The sequence below is a fragment of the Rhinoraja longicauda genome, unplaced genomic scaffold (assembly GCF_053455715.1).
Source record: "Rhinoraja longicauda isolate Sanriku21f unplaced genomic scaffold, sRhiLon1.1 Scf000171, whole genome shotgun sequence".
Lineage (NCBI taxonomy): Eukaryota > Metazoa > Chordata > Chondrichthyes > Rajiformes > Arhynchobatidae > Rhinoraja > Rhinoraja longicauda.
Genome location: NW_027601389.1, coordinates 102,192 through 124,541, shown reverse-complemented (window position 1 = coordinate 124,541; position 22,350 = coordinate 102,192).

Genomic DNA, 22,350 nt, shown 5'->3' with positions numbered 1-22,350 from the left:
CCCCATTGGGATAGATCAAAGTTTGACTCACTCTTGGAAAATGGGACAGGGGAAGTGACTGAGATGTCATTTCGGGAGCACTTTAGGACCAGTGACCATAGTTATATTAGTTTTTACATGGTTATGGAAACGGGCAGAACTGGTCCTCACGTTAAAGTTAGAATTGAGGCAAAGCGAACTTCAATGGTTTTGGCAGTAGCCTGCAAACTCTTATTGGAGTGAGTTGTTACACAGATAGTGGTAGGTGCCTGGCATGTGTTGCCAGGGTTGGTGTTGGAGACAGATGCCCTTGCAGCTGCGGCTTACCTGCAGTACGTCTGTCTTTGTGTTTTTATGTTGTTTCTTTGTCTTGATTGTAGTGTAAATGTGATGTAGTTTTTTGGGGTTGTGTACTATGCGGGGGGGGGGGGGGGGGGGAGGGGGGTGGCTGGAACTGTAAATGTAAAATTGTCTCTTCCCAACGGAGACGCGACCTTTTGTTTCTGGGCCGTGTCTACGTTCACGCTATGGCCTACCATCGGCCAGAACCCCTGGAGCTGACGGCCTCCACCTGGGACTTGCCTGTGGAAGCTCCGGCCGCGGGGATGTCGGAAGCTCGCAGCCCCTGCCCTGGGTGGGGGCCGACATCGGGAGCTCCGACAGCGGCAGCGTCTTTGCCCGTCCCGAATCGCGGGGCTTGTGTCGGCCCGCCGCGGACCTTTCACCGTCTGGCGCGGCCTGAAATAGGCCGCAGGATTTTCTCTGCCCGGCGGGGGCTTCAATGTCGGGAGCCCCGACGCCCCGACGTGCAGTGGCGGCAGCGGAGTCTTTGCCCGCCCCGGATCGCAGTGCTTGGGTCGGCCCGCTGCGGACCTTCCACTGTCCAGCGCGGCCTGGTACGTGGCAACTACAACAGCCTGACCGCGGGAGAAGACGGCAGGGGAAGAGAAAAATATATCCTGGCCTTGCATCACAGTGAGGAGGTGACTGGAGGAGACTCACTGTGATGGATGTTTCTTTTTGTTTGATTGTGTGTGTTATTACTTATTTTTATTGCTCTTATTGTTGGACTGTGGGTTATCTTTCATTTCACTGCACATTTATGTGTATGTGACAAATAAACTTGACTTGACTTGATGTTTAAGAGGTTTTTAGATCGGTACATGGATGGGAGAATGAAGTGATATGGATCACGTGGAGCCAGACGAGATTAGTTTGTTTGGTATTATGTTCGTCGTGGGTGTTGTGTGCTGGAGGGCCCATTCCTGCACTACGTTGCTGTACTTCTGTTGAATGTTTGTGACAAAGGAATGTCTGGCAAGTGGACGATCTTTCTGAGTGCAACTGTGAGAGTTTAAGACCTCCATGTTCCTTTTAAAGTGAATGGCAAGGCTGGCAGTACTGGGAAACCCTGGACGGCAAGAGGTACAGATTATTTAATGGTGAAAAAGGAAAGAGAGTATAGGGCACATCAAAGTGCTACGCAGACATTTATGTGAAGAGCCGTAGATCTCCTATGAGAGGGCCTCGTTGAATATTTTGGCTGCTTTACCAAGGAGAAAGATGTGAAGACCAGGGAATTCACAAAGGTTAACAGTGATGTTTAGTCCGCATTGCATTAGAGATGCTGATTGTCATGTATGTAGGTAAATAGATCTCCAGTGTCTGATCTGGTATATTCAAAGCACAGAGGGAAGCCGGAGAAGAAAGCCGGCTGAGAGATAGGCATCGTTGTTAGCCAGAGTGAGGTGCCGTAAGATGGTGGATGGCTGATGCTCCTTTATTTAAGTAGGGGTATAAAGAAAAACCTGGGAACTATGAACGAGAAAGCTAACTAATCTGTGGTAGGCAAGTTACTGAGGAGATTCTTAGGGTTAAGAAAATACAAGCATTTGAAAAGACAGGGGTTGAATAGTAACAGCAAGCACAGCTATAGTGTGCAGGAGATCATGTTCCACAAACTTGATTTAGTTTATGAAGCTGTAAATAGGATAATAATGGTTGGGTAATGTACATTATCTATATGGGCTTCAGCAAGGCATTCAATAAGATGCTGTGTGGAAGATTATTCTGCAAGGTTTGATGGTATGGGTTGGAGGGAATGGATACTATTGAGATATTTAATGGACTTAATATAAGGTAGCAGAGGGTGATGGTGGAAGAATGGTTTTCGGACTGGTGGCCCATGACTATTATATTTCAGGGGTCCATATTGGGTCCACGTTGGCTGGCAATGTATTAGACATAGTCAGTAAGTTTGCAGATTGCAATAAAATAGGTTACATTGTGGACAGCCAAAAGTTTGCCATGAATTGTAGCGGGATTTTGATCAACTGGGTAAGTTTAGCCGAGGAATGACAAATCGAATCCAGGCAAATACAAGGTGATGCAATTTGGGTCAAGTCAAACCAGGATAGGATTTTCCGAATGAATGGTAGGAACTAGGGAGTATTGTAGTTTAGTTTAGAGATACTTTGGCCCACCGGGTCCGCGCCGACCAGCGACCCCGCACACTAACTCTATCCTACACACATGAGGTACAATTTCCATATGTGCCGATCTAAAAGCTTCTTGAACTCCACTATCGTATCTACTTGCACCACCTCCCCTGTCAATACGTTCCAGGCCCCATCACTCTCTGTGTAAAAAAACTTGCCTCAAACATCTCCTTTGTACTTTCCCCCTCTCACCTTATACCTACGCTCTCTAGTCTTAGACACTTCCATCTTGGGAAAAGGTTCTCAATGTCTAACCTACCGATGCCTCTCATAACTATATATACTTCTATCAAATCTTCCCGCAACCTCAGGCATTCCAGAAACAAACAATCTAAGTTTATCCAACCTCTCCTAGTAGTGAAACACTTTAATCCAGGCAGCATTCTAGTAAACTTCCTCTGCACCCTTGTCAAAGTCCCCACATCCTCCCCGTAACGGGGAGACTTCCACTGCATACAATACTCCAAATTAGGCTTAACCAAAGTCCTATACAGCAGCATCTTACCCTTCCACTCAATGCCCCTGGCAATAAAGGCAAGCATATCATACGCGATCTTTACTACCCCATCTACTTTTTCTGTCACATTCATCGAGCTATGAACTTGAATTCCATGATCCCTCTGCACATCAATGTTGTTAAGGGACTTACCATGATTGCATCCTTTCCCCTTACATTCAACTTCCTATAGGATGGTGGTGGGTGTGTGGGTGATTCTCAGGTATTTCAGGCCCAAAGGATGTTCCAATGTTATTAATCCTCCCTCAGTGAATCAGCTCACAGTCAGTTAGAACCAAAAGGCAGGACACACACAAGAATTAACAGGATTATGTTCCATCGCCATCGCTCTGACAATCTTACCAACTAATCACCATCACCTTGTACCCAAGACAACCCTCCTCAGTGGCAGCAGCACCACCAGGTTTTATGTCATCTGCAGTTTATTTCCAGTGATCTCCTTGATCAGCAAAGATTTACACAGGATTTACTTTGTGTCTTTATTGTATTACTTTTAATAATATTAGTAAATTAAAGTTGCATTACAGCTAACGGAAACATTGAAATATATTATTCTTGAACAGTGTGTAGCGTCAGATGCATCAGAAATATTGAGACATTACAGGAATAGGTCATTGAATGTATTCATGTTTAAATCTGTCATGTCACTGAGAAATAATCAACTGTGTAATTTTCAGAATGAAATAGGAACTTTATCAATAAAACACAGAAATTATGATGGAATATTCAGATGGCAGTTAATACAGATATCTCTGACACTATCAGCTTGGATTCCTGCCAAACCACCACAACCCAACACTGCCTATCAGCCCACCCTACACACCCACCACCCCAATCCACACACATCGTCCACACGCCCAGCCCATTCACCACCCCCCACCCCATAACCCATCCCACCCCAATCCACACACATTGCCCACACGCCCAGCCCATTCACCACACGCCACCCCGCATGCCCATCCCACCCTACCCCAACACACACACCCACCCCACCCCGCACGCCCATCCCACCCCAACCCACACACATTGCCCACACGCCCAGCCCATTCACCACACGCCACCCCGCACGCCCATCCCACCCTACCCCAACACACACACCCACCCCACCCTACAAAAGAATCCCACCCCTCTCCACCTGCCCGCTCCACCACACTCTCAATCACATGCCTCCCCACCCCACCCTTCCCCAACTGCCCACCCACACGTCTACCCTACCCCATCCCACACACCCACCACCTCCCCGCGTCATCCTGTGATGTGTTGGATGATCGCAATCCAGAACCTTCCGGCTCAGTTCCTTCCCCTCTTCTGGCGTTTTCCAGTCTGTGGGCCCTTGGGCTTGACTTGTTCACAGGGCAGCTGCTTCCTCAGCACCTCATGTAACTGTGGACCAGAGCAGTGGATGGAGGGTGAGACTGCACTGTGTGGGATCATGGCCCAGAGCTGGAGAGCACAGATCCCGTCACTGCAGAACCCGTTTACAAACACCAGAGATTCCCTCCCCTTAACCAACTCCATCCCCAAACACCAGAACAATCTGTCACTAAACACCAGGAGATTCCCTCCCCTTAACACCACCAACTCCATCCCCGAAAACCAGCAGAACACGTCACCAAACGCCAGGAAAATCCCTGTTCTCAGCACAAACTCCATCCCCGAACACCAGGCGAACACATTCCTTCCAAATCACCTCTCTCATAAACGTTGTTAAGTTCCTGCCTCCCCCTGCCCCAACCACAGGAATGGAAGTAACGTCCCCTCCCCCAACCACTGGAAACGCCTTCCTCACACACGATGGAAATCCCCCTGTCCACACAACAGGGAAACCCACCACCCAGGGGAATCTCCATAATCCCCACCCCCACACACATAGACACACACGCATACCAAAGCGTGCAAAGCCACCCACCCACCCCCACACCCACCCCACCCACCGAAGGAACACCTTCCACATCAATGCAGGGAATTCAACCCATCCCTCCACCATCCTGGAGAATCCCCTCACACCTCTCCTCCATTGTATGGATACACCTACCCCCTCCCCCTCACTCCTCTCCTCCATTGTGTAGATACACCCACCCCCTCCCCCTCACTCCTCTCCTCCATTGTGTGGATACATCTACCCCCTCCCCCTCACTCCTCTCCTCCATTGTGTAGATACACCCACCCCTCCCCCTCACTCCTCTCCTCCATTGTATGGATACACCTACCCCCTCCCCCTCACTCCTCTCCTCCATTGTGTAGATACACCCACCCCCTCACACCTCTCCTCCATTGTGTGGATACACCTACCCCCTCCCCCTCACTCCTCTCCTCCATTGTGTGGATACACCTACCCCCTCCCCCTCACTCCTCTCCTCCATTGTGTGGATACACCTACCCCCTCCCCCTCACTCCTCTCCTCCATTGTGTAGATACACCTACCCCCTCCCCCTCACCCCTCTCCTCCACTGTGTGGATACACCTACCCCCTCCCCCTCACTCCTCTCCTCCATTGTGTGGATACACCTACCCCCTCCCCCTCACTCCTCTCCTCCATCATCAGGATACATCTACCCCCTCAAACCTCTCCTCCATAGTGTGGATGCACCTACTCTCTCCCTCCTCTCCATCGTGCGGATAGACACCCTCTCCCCCTCACACCTCTCCTCCATCATGTGGATAAACCTACCCCAAACCTGAAACCAAAGAATTCTCCCCTCACCCCAGGGCAATTTCCCCTCCCCCCCCCCGCCCCCTTCACACCGGCGATGGCCCTTCCCCCTCCGACTGGGTAATTTCTGTAAAAGGGATGGGGACACTGATTGGGGTCGGGAGGAGTTTGACTGGGGTCGGGGGGGGGAGTTCGACTGGGGTCCGGAGGGGAGACGGACCGGGGACGGGGCAGAGACTGACCGGGGACGGGATAGACTGACTGTGGACACGGCAGAGACTGACTGGGGACGGGGTAGAGACTGACTGGGGACGGGGAGGCTGACCGTGGATGGGGAGACTGACTGGGAACGTGGACAGTGACTGTGGACGGGCAGAGTGACTGTGGACCGGACAGACTGGCTGGGTGATCGTTCCCCGGCGGGCGGTCCATGCTCCGTGAGGATGAGGGTCACTGTGAGCACAGTTGCCGGGCCTGGGGGTAACGACGGGTCAACTCTCACCTGCTGGGTGAACTCTCACCTGCCCTCCTGTCCTCGGACGATCCCAGGTCCTGGTCCCCCACGAACAGCACTCCTCCTCCGTCAGCAGCCAGGGGGCTGGAAGTGGGAGTGAGCGTCCATCACTCGGCTGTGTGAGCAGACACGGCCCACGGGACCCAGTCTGTGGCAGAGCGATGGTAGTGGTGGTGGAGACAAGGGCAGGAACCCGGACCAACCCAAGGGCAGCAGTTCTCAGTCAGAGCAGACACGGCCCACGGTACTGACTGGGCACCGACTCTGACTGACGACCACACGGGGAGACACTGGGCACCGACTCTGACTGACGACCACACGGGGAGACACTGGGCACTGACTCTGACTGACGACCACACGGGGAGACACTGAGCACTGACTGACGACCACATGGGGTGACACTGGGCACTGACTGACTGACGACCACACGGGGAGACACTGGGCACTGACTCTGACTGACGACCACACGGGGAGACACTGAGCACTGACTGACGACCACATGGGGTGACACTGGGCACTGACTGACTGACGACCACACGGGGAGACACTGGGCACTGACTCTGACTGACGACCACACGGGGAGACACTGAGCACTGACTGACGACCACATGGGGTGACACTGGGCACTGACTGACTGACGACCACACGGGGAGACACTGGGCACTGACTCTGACTGACGACCACACGGGGTGACACTGGGCACTGTCTCTGACTGACCACCACACGGGGTGACACTGGGCACTGTCTCTGACTGACGACCACACCACACACAAGACCTGATACCTGAACACGTCTCTCTCTCTGGGGCAGCGGACGGTGTCCCGCTGGGGTCTCTGGTTGTTGACTCTTTGTGTTCCTCACCTCCGGCACTCTGGGGCCCTGGAACAAGTGAAGAGACGGGAGAGTGAGAGTGGAATCACCAAATTATATCGCCTGCATGTGACAGGAAATTGGGGAATGGCGGACTTCAAGCTCGTGAGAAACCTCGACCGCTCGCTGACCCAAACAACACCATCTCCTCCAGCGACTCTCCCTCCTTAACTGCTAACTCTCCCTCCTTAACTGCTAACTCTCCCGTAGTCCGTGTGTGGACCAGCCGCCGGACTGACCACAGGGAGCGGCGTTCCCATCAGTGATCCCAGCGCTGATTCCGGAACCTACAGACCCTGCTGGGGTGTTGGTCAAACCGGGACCAGGGTCTCCAGTCGTGGCTCCCTTGGGTGCCCGAGTGGTGTCCAACTCCGGGTCAGGCAGATAATTGTGGAGCGCGGGGAAATGGGAAAAGGCTGGAGAGATGGGAGGTGTCTCCAGGACCAGAAACATCACCAATGTCTAAAGGAGGAAAGTCCAACCCCAAACAATCAGAAGACCATAAGACATTGGAGCAGAATGAAGCCATTTGGCCCATCGGGCTTGATCCACCATCATGGCATCTCCCCTCTCATCGCCATTCCCCTGCATTCTCCCTGGAACCTTTAATATCTTTATTAATCAAGAGCCTATCAATCTCTGCTTTAAAAATACCCAATGACAGCCTCCACCACCATCTGTGGCAATGAATTCTACAGATTCACCATCCTCTGGCTAAAGAAATTCTTCCTCATTTCACCTTAGAGATACATTCTTGTATTCTCAGGATGTGCCCTCTGCTCCTTGACTCTCCCTCCACTGGAAACATCTTCTCCGCATCCACACTGTCTGGGCCTTTCATTATTCAGTGGGATTCAATGAGATCCACCCCCCCTTGACCTTCTAATATCCAGTGACCACAGGCCCTGCCCGTCAAACACTCTTCATCCCCATTCACCCACCGGATCATTGATATAAATATATGGACCCTCTCCAATGTCAGCAGATCCTTCCACAGATACGAGGCCAAAAAGATCTCGTAATATTCTGCTGATCTAACCAGCACCTTATAAAGCCTCAGCATTACATCATTTGTTTTATCTTCCAGTCTTGTTTTATTTTCCCATTTTGGGAACATAAATTATCTCTATAACTCTTCCCTCGACTGTTATATAGGACTGTGGATAGGCTGCATTTGAAGTGTTGTTTGTCATTCTGGTCACCCCATTACAGGAAGGATGTGGTGGTTATGGAGAGGTTTCACCAATACCCCTGGGAGCCGCTCCAGACATCCTCTACTCACTGTGTCAAAAAACAAATTGTCCCCACATCTCCCTTAAACTTTGCTCCTTTCATATTAAAACCATGCTCCCTCAGCTTTGACATTTCCACCCAGTGGAGATGTACCAGAATGTGGGTTGGATTAGATGGTATTGGCTGTCATGAAGGTTTGGACAAACCTGGATTGTTTTCTCTGGGTCGTCGTGGCTGAGTGGAGACCGAACAGAAGTAAATACAATTATGAGGGGCATTGATAGGATTAGAACTTTTACCACAGGGTGAAAATGTCAAAGACGAGGGAGAATAGTTTTAATATGAAACCAGCACCTTATAAAGCCTCAGCATTACATCATTTGTTTTATCTTCTAGTCTGAAAAATAATGCTAACCTTGCATTTGTGTTCCTTACCAGCGAATGAACCTGCAAGTTAATCTTTTGGGAATCCTGCACCAGCATTCCCAACACCCAATTCAGATTTATTGATCCTCTATTTAGAAAATAGTCTAAACATTTATTTCTTCTACCAAAGTGCATGACCGTACACTTTGCTCTGCTGTATTCCATCTGCCACTTCTTTCCCCAATCTGCCAATTTACCCAAGTCCTTCTGCAAAGTCCCTGCTTCCTCAATACTACCTGCCCCTACATCTATCTTCATATTATCGCCAAACTTGGCCACAATGCATCAATTCCATCACACCAATCATTAACATGTAACATGGAAAGTAGTGGACTCAACACTGGCCGCTGTGGAACACCACACGTCACCGGCAGCCAACCAGAAAGCGCATCCTTTATTCACACTCTTTGCCTTCTGACAGCCTGCCCACCGTTATTCCATGTTAGTACCTTGCCTCTAATACCACAGGCTCTTATCTAGTTGAGCAGCCTCACTTGCAGCACCTTATCAGAGGCCTTCTGAAAATCTAAGTTAACAACAACCTCTGACTTGTGGCGAGTCCAGAAGCGGGTGAGTGTTGAAGACGGAGTTTATTTGCATGGGCAAAAACCCCGTAACAAACGCAATACTCACAACTATAGACAACCAACGAATACGTCCTTACCGGACGGAGTTCAACACTAGACTCTCCCGCGCTGGCCCACCTCGTGACATCGTTAGCCAATCCAAGGCTCGAACTCTCAGCCAATCCCTATGTCCCTACAGACTCGCCTTTATCTGTCCTGCTTGTTGCTTCCTCAAAGAATTCCAACAGATTTGTCGGGCAAGATCACCCCTGAACAAAACGATGTTGATTTTGGTCTATTTGATGACATGCGGCCGAGTACCCTGAAAGCTTATCCATTATTGTACCGGTGCCAAAGAATGCCTCTCCAGCTTGTTTAAATGACTACCGACCGGTTGGCCCTCACCTCGGTTGTCATGAAATGCTTCGAGAGACTAATCAAGAAGCACATCTGTGCCCTCCTTCCTCGCAACATGGACCCACTACAGTTCGCATACCGTCCGAACAGGTCCACGGATGATGCGGTCTCCCAGGTTCTGCACACCGCTCTCTCTCATCTGGACAGCCAGAAGGGGGCGCTATGTGAGGATGCTGTTCATTGACTTTAGTTCAGCTTTCAATACCATAGTCCCCACCAGACTGGCTGAGAAGCTGCTGGAACTGGGGCTTAGCACCCCTCTGTGTGCCTGGGTCCTGGACTTTCTCACCATCAGGCCCCGAGTGGTCAGGATGGGGAACACACATCTAGCCCCCTCACCCTGAACATAGGATCCCCCCAGGGTTGCGTCCTTAGCCCCCTACTGAACTCCCTGTACATACATGACTGCTGATCATCAAGTTTGCTGATGACAATGTGGTGGTGGGCCGGATCTCCGACAACGATGAGATGGCCTACCGGGAGGAGGTGGCTGATCTGGCACTCTGGTGTCAGGACAATAGCCTCCCCTTGAATGTCAAAAAAACTAAAGAGCTGATTGTGGACTTTAGAAGGGCTCAACATCCAAGGACGTACACGCCACTGGATATAAATGGGTCTACTGTGGATAGGGTAAGCAGCTTTAAATACCTGGGAGTCCACATCACAGAGGATCTGACATGGACAACACACATTGCCGCACTGGTGGGTTAGGCAAAGCAGCGCCTTTACCACCTTAGACAGCTGAGGAAATTCAGAGTGTCTCTGAGGATCCTTCATTGCTTCTACTCTGAGGCTGTAGAGAGCATCCTGTCCGGCAACATCACAGTCTGGTTTGGGAACAGCTCTGCCCAGGGTGACTGAATTTCGTCCAATATTGGATGACAAATAAAGCTATCTTGAATCTTGAATCTTGACAGGAAGGCCCTGCAGAGAATAGTGCATTCGGCAGAACGCACCATGGGAACTACACTCGTCCCCTGCAGGACCTATACATCAGGAGGTGTAGATCGAGAGCAAGCAAGATTATGAGGAACCCCTGCCACCCCAGCAACGGACTGTTCCAGCTGCTACGGTCAGGCAAGCGCCTCCGCTGTCACGCTGCGAAAACGGAGAGGATGAGACGGAGTTTCTTCCCACAGGCTATCAGGACTGTTAACTATTATAACTCCAGGGACTAAATTTTGTCTTATCTGTATTAACTTTAATTTATATGCTGTAACTGTAATTCTTTTTTTGCACAATCCACAGGTATTGCCACTTTCATTTCACTGCACATCATGTATGTGTATGTGACAAATAAACTTGACTAATAATAATGGACTCTAAAATCTTAGAGATCACTGAAGTCAGACTAAAATTTCCTTTCTATTGCCTCGATCCCTTCTTAAACGGTGGTTCCTAAAAGCTTTCCAAACCTCTAGCTTCCCGGCAATCTTTGCCATGTTGTATGCCTTCACATTTACTTTGATGTTGTCTTTGAGGAGCGGTGTGTGGAGTATAGGAGCAAAGAGGTCCTTCTACAGTTGTACCGGGCCCTGGTGAGACCGCACCTGGAGTACTGTGTGCAGTTTTGGTCTCCAAATTTGAGGAAGGATATTCTTGCTATTGAGGGCGTGCAGCGTAGATTCACTAGGTTAATTCCCGGAATGGCGGGACTGTCGTATGTTGAAAGGCTGGAGCAATTAGGCTTGTATACACTGGAATTTAGAAGGATACAATACAATACAATACAATACAATACAATATATCTTTATTGTCATTGTACCCAGGGGTACAACGAGATTGGGAATGCGCCTCCCATACGATGCAATAATTTAAGTTAAGGATGAGGGGGGATCTTATTGAAACATATAAGATAATTAGGGGATTGGACACATTAGAGGCAGGAAACATGTTCCCAATGTTGGGGGAGTCCAGAACAAGGGGCCACAGTTTAAGAATAAGGGGTAGGCCATTTAGAACGGAGATGAGGAAGAACTTTTTCAGTCAGAGAGTGGTGAAGGTGTGGAATTCTCTGCCTCAGAAGGCAGTGGAGGCCAGTTCGTTGGATGCTTTCAAGAGAGAGCTGGATAGAGCTCTTAAGGATAGCGGAGTGAGGGGGTATGGGGAGAAGGCAGGAACGGGGTACTGATTGAGAGTGATCAGCCATGATCGCATTGAATGACGGTGCTGGCTCGAAGGGCTGAATGGCCTACTCCTGCACCTATTGTCTATTGTCTATTGAAACCATCATCTGTCCCATTTCACTGCCTTTCCCTTTCAAACCTCCATCAACCACCTCACTCTCCTCAGTCCGAGTCACGATGAATTTTGGGAACTGACCAAGGGGAACACCATTTCCTTCAATGATTCCTGTCATTGAAAGGTGGGCTGGCGTGTCCGGCAGTAGAACTGTGCACGTCCAAAATCCCCCACTCTCCCAGTCCTCCTCTATCTACACACCCTCTCTTCAGTCCACTCCTTCCCCCTCTCTGGGACATTCCAATTCTCCTTTCACTCCCCCACCCAGGGAACACTGACTGTGGACAGTGAGGGACACTGGTGTTAGTGGGAGATATCCGGGTGTATCTCAGTCCCCAGGGAACACTGACTGTGGACAGTGAGGGACACTGTGGGTCAGTGGGGGAATATCTGGATTTATCTCTGTCCTCAGGGAACACTAACAATTATTCGTCTCAGCCAAGTTATTTTACTCATAATGACTCGCTGAGGCCTAAACACTGACCCCTCTTGTCCCCGAGTCATCACAGCACCTTACAAATATCATCAGTAATCCAACTACACACCATCTCACAACATTGTTGCATCACAGCTTGGTTTGGGAGCAGCTCTGCCCAAGACAGCAAGAAATTGCAGAGTTGTGGATGTTGCCAAGTCTGTTACGCAGACCTGATTCCCCACCATTGGCTCCATCTGCACTTCACACTGTCTCAGGAAAACAGCCAACATAATCAAGGACCTTTCCCACCCCGGTTATTGCTGCCTTACAGCGCCAGAGCCCTGGCTTCCATCCTGACTGCAGGTGCTGTCTGCATGGAGTTGGTAAGTTCTCCCTGTGAGCCAGTGTGCTTTCCCCAGCCGCTCCGGTTACCTCCCACTTTCTAAATACATAGGTTTGTTGGTTAATTTGGCTTCAGCAAATATTGTAAGTTGTCCCTAGTGTGTTGGATAGTGCTAGTGTTTACTGGTCATCGTGGGCTCGGAGAGCCAAAGGGCTTGTTTCCACACTGTAAAACTAAATTAAACCCCATGTGGAGACATAATGAACTGCAGATGCTGGTTCACAAAAAAAGACATATAGTGTTGGAGTAACTTAGCGGGTGAGGCAGTATTTCTGGAGTGGTTCCCTCAACCAACCTCAATCCAAGGGGAATTGTGTCGACTGCAGAACAAACTACTGTCCTCTCCAAAAGCTGGCTGCAAGGACAGGCGACAACGTATGAAGGGGCTTAGTACCTGAGGACGTGTCTCCCACTGGAACGGAAGACGGTTCCTGGGTAGATTCTCCAGTTGATGATCCCTGGGTCTGTTCCCCTGTGGAGATCTTGGGATCTGGAATGAAGGAACAGAGAGACGGTAGTCTGGCAACACCGCAACATGGCATCAAACTCCGAGATGTGGACAGCAATTCAAGGAGTGCCAATGTGGAGATATCAGCATCATCTGATATCCCGTCACCCACTCTCCATCAAAAACGCTCTTCACTCCACGTGCCCCCTCCCTCTCCCCTTTAGAGTCAGGGTGAATTTCAGGGATTGACCATAGAGCACAGAAACAGGTCCATCGGCCCACCTCGTTCATGCCGATTTATCTGTTAGTCCCATTTGTCCACATGTTGCCCATATTCCGGTAAAACGTTATTATCCATGCACATGTCCAAGTGACTTTTACATCTTGTTATTGTATCTGCCTCAACTATCTTCTCCAGCAGTTTGTTCCATACATCCACCACACGACATGAAATGGTTGCCCCTCATGCTCCTATCAAATCTTTCCCCTCTTATCTTAAATTTATGTCTGGTGGTTCTTGCTTCCCCAACTCTGGATAAAAGGTGCTGTGCATTCACCCTATCAATTCCCATCATAACCTAAAGCCTTCTTTGCCACCCTATCTACTCGTGACTCCACTTTCAGGGAACTCTATCATTCACTCTGTCCAGTTTCACTTCCCAACATGCAACCATGTAACGTCCAAGGGGAAGAACCTTCCCTTTTATGAGCCAGGAAATGAGCCTCTCCTGGTGTTTCAGTGAGAGAGCATTTTGGCAACAAAGATTACAGCTCCATAGTTTTAAGAGACTTATGAATAGGTCTGTCTGGATCTTGGGGGAATTATTAAATTGGTACAGGGTCCATTACAGCATTATTAGGCAGGAACTTGGGAGACTGAAATGGACTGTTGTTATGCAAGTCCAAATCTGACGTGGGAGTTTCACTGGGAAATGTCAATGATCTCCGGAGATGCTGCTTGACCTGCTGAGTTAGTCCACCACTTTGTGTCTTTTGTAACTGTGTGGAGATGATAAAATTGGTGAAGGTGCGGATGGTGATGAATGTTGTCAAAGTATTCAGCGGGATGTAGATTTGTGGGATGTAGATGTAGAAATGGGCAGAGAAACTGTAGATGGAATTTAATCCAAGTAAGTGTGAGGTGTTGCACTTTGGAAGGACATATTTCAGGATAAAATATGGAGTTAATAGCGAGACCCTTGAGACCATTGATGTGCAGAGGGGGTTTGGGGTCCAAGTCCATAACAACCTGAAAGTGGCAATGATCAAATGACATATGGTATGCTTGCCTTCATCGGTCAGGGCATTGAGTATCAGAGGTAGTGGCTATCAAGGAATCTTTTGTTTAGGCAAGTGGACATGCAATGAATGGAGGGATATGGATTACGTGCAGGCAGGGGAGATATGTTTAACGACACGGATATTGTGGGACAATGGGCCTGTTCCTGTGTTTCATGTTCCCCACCACTAATACTTGAGCTTGCAGACCCTGCTGGGTCACTGGTCAATCCTTGACTTGAGTCTCCACTCGTTGCTCCCTGGGGTTCCTGAGTTGTGCCCGACGGTGGATCTGGAAGAAGAGAATGGAGGCGGGAGAGGGAGGGTGAGAGATTAAAACAGAATGATCAGCTCATCAGGTGGGAAGGCGGCTGCAGACAAAGAGTCCGTGCAAACACCAAAAAATACCAACTCTCACAGGTCACACGTCTCGTCTTCAACATTGCATCCTCCTCGAACACGATCTACGCCTCGCTCCCTTGTGAAGCCAGGCTTTTGCAGAGTGCTCTCACACTCTCGCTCCGACTCTCTCTCTCTCTCCGACTCTCTCTCTCCCCGAATTACCCTCTCTCTCTCCCCCACTCTCTCACTCTCTCTCTCCCTCACTCTCTCTCTCCCTCACTCTCTCTCTCCCTAACTCTCTCTCTCTCTCTCTCTCTCTCTCTCTCTCTCTCTCTCTCTCTCTCTCTCTCTCCCTCTCTCTCTCTCTCCCTCTCTCTCTCTCTCTCTCTCTCTCTCTCTCTCTCTCTCTCTCTCTCTCTCTCTCTCTCTCTCTCTCTCTCTCTCTCTCTCTCACTCTCTCTCACACACTCTCTCTCACACTCTCTCTCTCACACTCTCTTACACTCTCTCCCTCACTCTCTCTCCCTCCATCACCCTCTCCGTCTCTCTCTCTCTCCCTCACTCTCTCTCTCCCTCACTCTCTCTCTCTCCCTGACTCTCTCTCTCTCCCTGACTCTCTCTCTCTCTCTCTCTCCCTGACTCTCTCTCTCTCTCATCCTGACTCTCTCTCTCTCTCCCTGACTCTCTCTCTCTCTTTCCCTGACTCTCTCTCTCTCTCCCTGACTCTCTCTCTCCCTGATTCGGCCCATCGGCCACTCCGCCATTTAGTCATGGCTGATACTGTATATCGTTCCCTGTCAACCCTATTCTCTTTCTCCTCGAAACCATTGTCCATCTTCGTAATCAAAAACTGTTAATCTCCACTTTAAAAATACCATCGTCTTGGAGATACCAATGTCCACAGCCTTCTGTGGCAATGAATTCAACAGATTCACCACCATCTGGTGAGATAAATCTTCCTCAGCTCGTATCTAAAGGTATGTCTCTTTATTCTGAGGCTGTGCCCATTGGCCCTATACTCTTTCAATACTGGAAACATCCTCTCCATATCCACTCTATCTAGGCCTCTCATTATAGGGTAAGTTTTGATGTGATCTCCCCCTCAACTTTCTAAACTCCAGCGAGTACAGGCCTGGTCTCCAATCACCCATTCCCTCCTTACCGCCCGTTTAATTCTTCTACACTTACTCGTTTCACACATTTCTACTTGCCCTTTCTCCTCCTCTCTCCACAAACCTCCGCCCCTCACTCTGAATCTCTACCCTCTCCGCAATGCTCCAACTCCACTCTCCCTGGGTATTCTCCTCCCCCCACTCCAGTCCCCCTCCTCCCCCACCCCACACTCTCTGCTCCTCCACTCCAGACCCTCTCTTCTCATGTTACCCTCCCCAACTTGTCCCCCACTGCTCCAATGATCCCTCCATCGATACCTGAGCTTGTATCTGGTTCTGGGACGGTGGACAAATCCTCCCGGGGTTCGGGTGTTGTTTCCTGGGGTTCCTCAGTTGGTACGGAGGCTGGATCTGTAATAAAGTGTGGACAGACAGTGGGTGGAGTGGGGAAATAATCCAGCAGCTCTGTGGATGGAAGGTGACTGAAGTGCACAGCAACACCAGTGTCTGGTGATCCACATTGTCCAGCCCTCTCCTGCATCAGTCTGCTCGGCTCCCCTCTCCCTCCATTCCATCATTCCAGCCGTTACTCAGTGCACACCTTCTGTCTCTATGCGCTCGTTTCATTGCACATTCCCCCGCTCCCTCCATCCCCATCCCAGACCCTGACTTTCCCCCTCCTGCTCCTCCCCAGGCTGACTACCCCCTCCCCCTTTTCCACTCTCTCCCCATCGCCCTCCCATCTCTCCCTCGTCCCGAGGAAGGGAAGAGGAGGAGGGAAGGGCTTGGACATAGGGGGAAGGGACGGCCGGTACTGGGTGGCGAAGAGGGGAGACGGCTGTGTGCTGCGGTAGGGGACGGTCAGATACTGGGGTGGGGGAGGGGACGGGCAGATACTGGGGTGGGGGAGGGGACGGCCAGATACTGGGGTGTAGGGGACGGCCACATACTGGGGTGGGGGAGGGGACGGCCAGATACTGGGGTGGGGGAGGGGACGGGCAGATACTGGGGTGGGGGGGGCGGGACGGTCAGATACTGGGGTGTAGGGGGCGGCCAGATACTGGGGTGGGGGAGGGGACGGCCAGATACTGGGGTGGGGGGAGGGGACGGCCAGATACTGGGGTGGGGGAGGGGACGGACAGATACTGGGGTGGGGGGAGGGGACGGCCAGATACTGGGGTGGGGGAGGGGACGGACAGATACTGGGGTGGGGGGAGGGGACGGCCAGATACTGGGGTGGGGGGAGGGGACGGCCAGATACTGGGGTGTAGGGGACAGCCAGATACTGGGGTGGGGGGGGGGCGGGACGGTCAGATACTGGGGTGTAGGGGGCGGCCAGATACTGGGGTGGGGGAGGGGACGGTCAGATACTGGCATGGGGGTGGGGAAGGCCAGATACTGGGGTGGGGGAGGGGATATGACTCAGCTCAATGGGCGGATGGATTGGAGGTGGGGGAGGGGACAGCTGGGTTGTGGGGGAGGTGTGGGGGGAGTGGACGGGATGGCTGGGTACCATAGAAGGGAGTAGGAGGAGGGTCGGGGGGAGGGTCGGATGGGATGCGATGCGGGAGGGAATCGATGGCTGGATCCAGGGGGAGGGGAGGGGACCGCGGGTCCCGGAGGGGTCGGGGTTGAGACGGCTGATTCCCGGTTGGTGGTGAGGGGAGGGGATGGTCGAGAGAGCAGACGGGATACAGCAATAAACGCGTCGCTGGGACTTGGGGAGGAGTAGCATGGTTTGGTTGATTCCTGGAAGTGGAGGGGGCAGGGAACGGTTACAAAGGGGTGGTGGCTGTGTCCTGCCCGGGGGGGGGGGGGGGGGGGGGGGGGGGGGGGGGGACAGCTAGGACCTGAATGCTGAGTGAGTGGGAAACGAGGGAACTGTCTTGTCCATAAAGGATGGAGGCAATGAGCGAGTCGGTGAGCTGGGTCAGGGGACATCTTGCACGTGAGGTGGGTCAGTGACAGGGTGGGGGCAATGGGTGAGTGACAGGGTGGGGACAATGGGTGGGTGGGTCAGTGACAGGGTGGGGACAATGGGTGAGTGACAGGGTGGGGACAATGGGTGGGTGGGTCAGTGACAGGGTGAGGACAATGGGTGGGTGGGTCAGTGACAGGGTGGGGACAATGGGTGAGTGACAGGGTGGGGACAATGGGTGGGTGGGTCAGTGACAGGGTGGGGACAATGGGTGGGTGGGTCAGTGACAGGGTGGGGCAATGGGTGGGTGGGTGGGTGAGTGACAGGGTGGGGGCAATGGGTGGGTGGGTCAGTGACATGGTGGGGCAATGGGTGGGTGGGTGGGTGAGTGACAGGGTGGGGCAATGGGTGGGTGGGTGGGTGAGTGACAGGGTGGGGCAATGGGTGGGTGGGTGGGTGAGCTGGGACAGGGGCCATCCTGCATGTGTGTTGGGGTCAGTGACGGGGTGGGGGTCAGGCCCCCGTGGTTTGGCTCAGACAGTCGGTGTGGGACTGTGAACCGAGGTGATCACCAGTGTTTGGATAATTGCTGACTCAGCACTTGCCGGATTTTCCCACCAACCTCTCAGATGCATTACTGGGAACTGCGTCGTACCTGTACAATACACCTTGTTACAGCAGAGTGTGGGTTCCAGCCGATACACAAAGAAACCGCTGCAGTGTTTCACCTTGATCTCATGCTGTGTCTCACAGTGCTTTCCATCCCAGGTGAAACAGACTGTCCTGGTTACCTCCCCGTCTCCCACACTGGGATGGGGACCTGGAATGAGGTTTATAAACATTGTAAAATGTACCCAGTCCCACAGTGCTGCATGGGATGTGAATGTGGAGCCGGTGTAACAGAGTGATCACAACCCACCGTCCAGTCTGACCTGCCTCAGTCAGTGGTGAGCTGCTGCCCTCACCCTCCCCACCCACACTCCCCACAGCAGCACTGAGAACAGCTCCAGGTGGTGACACCCTGGGGTGCCGGGTCTGAGGTTATGGGGACAAGGCAGGAGAATGGGGTTGGGAAGGAGATATAGATCAGCCACGATTAAAAGGCGGAGTAGACTTGATGGGCCAAATGGACTGAGGCTGCTCCTATCACTGATGAACTTATGATGGGAAGCACAATGATGGGTGCCGATGTGTCAGGGGCGGGGCTTCCCCTGTCAGCACCCATCAGGGGCGGGGCTTCACCTGTCAGCTCTCATCGTGGGCGGGGCTTCATCTGTCAGTGCTCATCATGGGCGGGGCTTCACCTGTCAGCACCCATCAGGGGCAGGGCTTCACCTGTCAGTGCCCATCAGGGGCAGGGCTTCATCTGTCAGCGCTCATCGTGCGCAGGGCTTCACCTGTCAGCACCCATCAGGGGCAGGGCTTCACCTGTCAGTGCCCATCAGGGGCGGGGCTTCACCTGTCAGCACCCATCAGGGGCAGGGCTTCACCTGTCAGCACCCATCAGGGGCAGGGCTTCACCTGTCAGTTCCCATCAGGGGCACTCTCCCCTCTTCTGACCCTCCCCGGCCATCCCCGAGCCCCAGAGTTGCACACTCTGACCCTACCGTTTAACCAGCCCGGGCTGGTCCCGGAGCAGTGATGGGTGGGAACAACAGTCTCGGGAATCTTCCGTCCGCTGGAACTGAAACAACAATCAGAGAGTCAGCCCCTGAACTGAGGGAGTTTGTTCACCCAGAGAGAGACTGGCATTGGACCCACTCTCAATATTCACTCACCACAGGGATTCATTCATTTATTGCCCCCTCAGAGTCATGCAGCTTGTACAGTGCAGTAATGGCCCTTCAGTCCACAACGTCCAGGCTCACTCTTTTGTCAAATCCCATTTGCATGTATTTGGACCAAAATTCTTCAGTGCTTTCCCTATTTGACCATTGAAATGATCCTTACACATAATATTTGCACTGATTGCATCTCATCCTTTGGGTGTGTGTTCTGGATAATAAACCACTCCCTGTCCCATTACTGTCACTGATGATCCCAGTCTCCCTGTATCCACACTCTCCCATTACTGTCACTGATGATCCCAGTCTCCCTGTATCCACTGTCCATTACTGTCACTGATGATCCCAGTCTCCCTGTATCCACACTGTCCATTACTGTCACTGATGATCCCAGTCTCCCTGTATCCACACTGTCCATTACTGTCACTGATGATCCCAGTCTCCCTGTATTCACACTGTCAATAGACAATAGACAATAGGTGCAGGAGTAGGCCATTCAGCCCTTCGAGCCAGCACCGCCATTCAATGCGATCATGGCTGATCACTCTCAATCAGTACCCCGTTCCTGCCTTCTCCCCATACCCCCTCACTCCGCTATCCTTAAGAGCTCTATCCAGATCTCTCTTGAAAGCATCCAACGAACTGGCCTCCACTGCCTTCTGAGGCAGGGAATTCCACACCTTCACCACTCTCTGAGTCCATTACTGTCACTGATGATCCCAGTCTCCCTGTATCCACACTGTCCATTACTGTCACTGATGATCCCAGTCTCCCTGTATCCACACTGTCCATTACTGTCACTGATGATCCCAGTCTCCCTGTATCCACACTGTCCATTACTGTCACTGATGATCCCAGTCTCCCTGTATCCACACTGTCCATTATTGTCACTGATGATCCCAGTCTCCCTGTATCCACACTGTCCATTACTGTCACTGGTGATCCCAGTTCCTATATCCTCTCATTGGCCCATTACTGTCATTGATCACCCCGGTCTCTATCCATTTTCCCTCATTGGCCTGTGTTTCCAATACATTTTCTACGTCATTAACTAACATGATGATCTCCTTGTTTTACCTCTTAAATCTGTACCACCCCACTCTGTGGTTGTCATCCCCATTCTTCCAGTCCCCACTGGTGCACTCAGTGTTGGTACAACCCGTGCTCCTCCAGGGCTGATCCAGGACGGTACGGTTTACACACGGATCACCGAGTGCGGAGTCTGCGGCTGGGGGCACGATGATGGTCAGAGTTAATGTCCAGTTTAATCAAAGTCACACAGACTCTTGTACACCCACCCACCCACATCCACTAACATCCGCTGTACTCTATGAAATATAACATCATCACCCAAATAAAGATCTCTGAGGCAGTGTATTCCATGTGGGCACTACTCTCTGGAGATGACATCTGCCTTCTAAATCTCTTCCCCCCCCCCCCCACCGTAAATATATACCCTCCAGTTTTGTCTGCCTCTGAGGGGAAAGTTTCCTGCACTCTATATTCCTCATTAGTTTATAATATCCCATCTAAATCACCTCAGCCACAGGGAAAATAGGCTTAGCCCCTCCTTGGAGGATTTGGAGAGAGTACAGAAGAGTTTTGCCAGAATGTTGCCTGAATTGGACAGTATTAGATTATTTTAAGCTTGGATTATTTTTCCTTGAGCATCGGACCACAGCTGGCAGGTGGCCTGAGAGAAGTATATAGTGTTTGGGGGGGGGCACAGACAGGGGAGGATGGAAACTTGCAATACCAGAGGGCAGAGCATTAAGGTGAGAGGAGAAAGTTTAAAGGAGATTTAGGAGGCAAAATCTGTTTTACATAGAGAGTGGTGGATGCACAGACTGCACAGCTGAGGTGGTGAATGAAGCAGTTATGGCAGCAAAGTTCATTGGCATTTAGCCAAAAACATGAAGAGGCAGAGAATGGAAGGATATATTTCAAATTGGCATCATGGTCAGTGCAGATGTGTTCTGAAGGGTCAGTACTGGTACAGATAAAGACCTCAATCAAGTTAAAAAGTCCAAGCTTTGAGCATTTGCCCACCGTCACAAACAAAAAGGCTGATAAATATGCACAGAGCTTACTTCAGACAGGGTGCGGGTGAACCAAGCAAAGTAATCAATGACTGCAGGCGAGTCCATTGTATGTATTAGTGACTCAGGGCACCCAGGATTTCCACACTACCCTCACATCTCTTGTCCATAGGGAAGAGTCACGTACCTGTACAATATACAGTCTGGCCACGGGGTGTTGGATTCAACTGATACACAAAGTAACTGCTGGAGTTTTTAACCTTGATGTCCAGGTTGATGCTGAACCCATCTCCAGCCCCGGCCTCTCCACTCCTGGCATTTCCAGCCTTTTTGAAACATATTCTCCTGGTCACCTCCCCCTCTCTTACACTTGGATGGGGACCTGGAATAATGTTTATAAATAGTGTAAAATATATCCTGTCCCACAGTGCTGCATGGGATGTGAATCTGGAGCCAGCGTAACGCAGTGATCACATCCCACAGTCCAGTCTGCTCTGCCTCTGTCAGCAGTGAGCTGCTGCCCTCACCCTCCCCACATACACTCCTCACTGCACCCCTGCTCCCTGACACCGGCTCCTGTTACTGGAGGCCTGTGGGCCCGGGTTTGGCAGGAAACCCCAGCCCACACCTTGAATGTGCAGTGATAGCTGGTGAACCTACAGCTCCAGGCCAAACAATCATTAAAATACACATT